The sequence below is a fragment of the Bison bison genome, unplaced genomic scaffold (genome assembly GCF_000754665.1).
Source record: "Bison bison bison isolate TAMUID 2011002044 unplaced genomic scaffold, Bison_UMD1.0 scf7180017864535, whole genome shotgun sequence".
Taxonomy (NCBI): Eukaryota; Metazoa; Chordata; class Mammalia; order Artiodactyla; family Bovidae; genus Bison; species Bison bison.
Genome location: NW_011495084.1, coordinates 13375035 through 13376587, shown reverse-complemented (window position 1 = coordinate 13376587; position 1553 = coordinate 13375035). Strand labels below are relative to the sequence as shown.

At 41.2% G+C, this 1553-nt stretch overlaps 1 pseudogene; it reads right to left on the bottom strand.

Moving 5' to 3' along the window:
• LOC104982648 overlaps positions 1 to 823 on the bottom strand; it is an 8051-nt pseudogene extending 7228 nt beyond the window's left edge.
• Between the last annotated feature and the right edge of the window lie 730 nt (positions 824 to 1553).

The window sequence follows — 1553 nt, the reverse complement described above, 5'->3', positions numbered from 1 at the left end:
GACTAAAGCTACATGGCTGAAGGGTGTCCATAGTCCATTTTGTCAAAGATGGTGCCAGATTATTTCCCTGGCACTCTGGCTGGTTACTGCTTTCCTTTCAGTCTCAAGTGTCCCACTCTGGACAGTATATTCTTCAGACACTCACACTGCTTGTGAGAGCAGAGTTAAAGACCTGACAGGCAGGTCGGTGTGACTGACTCCAAAACCAGGGCTTTCTGTTATCCCAGGCTACTTCTTAGAATTACAAAATTATAAAGTTGACAAGGAAGGTTTGTTCTCAGTCATCATTTCCTCATTCAGAAAACATTTACTGAGTGCTCCCTATGTAACAGATACTGTGCTGAAAGATGTAATTAAAAAGTGAATAGGGCACAGTTCCAAGTCTTTTTCTCACTTGGTTTAGTGAGAAAACAAACCATATGAATACTCATAGTCAGGGCAGGCTACATAGTTTACATAACCTGTGTAAAATGGAAAGAACAGGCCCCTTGTTTAAGAATCACCACACTGATGACAATAGGACACTAGCCAAGTACGGTTCAGTTTAACAAACGAGAGGCACTCAGGGTCCTACAGAAAGACGAGTTACCTAGGATGATGACTGATCTTAAGGTGACTTCCTAGAAGAGGTGACGACTGGGCTGACCCTAGAAAATGAGATTTCTCCCCTTCATGGACCTTCTCCTCTATTGTTTAAACCAGAGGGTATTGAGGAGAATCACTAAGTCATCATTTTGACTTACACATCAGTCATCAAGATTTTCCCCCACAGTACATCTTCATCACCTACCTTAGAGCTGTGACACAGGATGTGGGGGGACATGGAGACGTGCTGTTCAGACCTCCCTTCAAGGACTCGTTGCCCAGCTGCTGGAGGTGCTGCCAGTGGGCAACCTTAAACCACCAGGCTGCATGCAGTGACCCTTCCAGGTGGAGGTGACCTGACCATTGGATGTGTCAGGACAACCCTGAAGGGCTATCTTCACTCCAGATGCTCCATGGAGTCAGCTCAGGTCGTCCAGCCAGTGATCCAGCTTGATCTTTCCTTCTGCCCTATCCCATTTCTTCCCTCCTGATTCCACGGTGTTGATTCCAAGGGCAACCCTGATAAACATCCCAGCACTAAACTCAATTTGAGTCTGCATTCCAGAGAACCAGCCTTCAACATGTATCAGAAAACATTCCAGTACTTAGGGAGGACTTTTATTTGAAAATTACTGGTTACACATGTACTTATAACATTTAAAAACCCCCAAATAAAATACAAAATGGTGGAAACAAGGACTTTTTGTGTGAATATCATTACTTTTGGTTTAAAATCCATAACCTAATGTTGTCTGGCCAAAATGAAATTAAGTTATATATTAATAACAAAATAAAACTATTATGTTGAAACACATGAAAGTGCCATTTTATACAAAAGGCTGAATGTTAGCAGTTCCACATGTTCAATCTAATAGAAAAAAATCCATTGGCATTTGAAATTTAGAGAACATTATACTTATAAATAACTCATGGGTAAAAGATATAGTTAATGAATTAAATTAGGAATT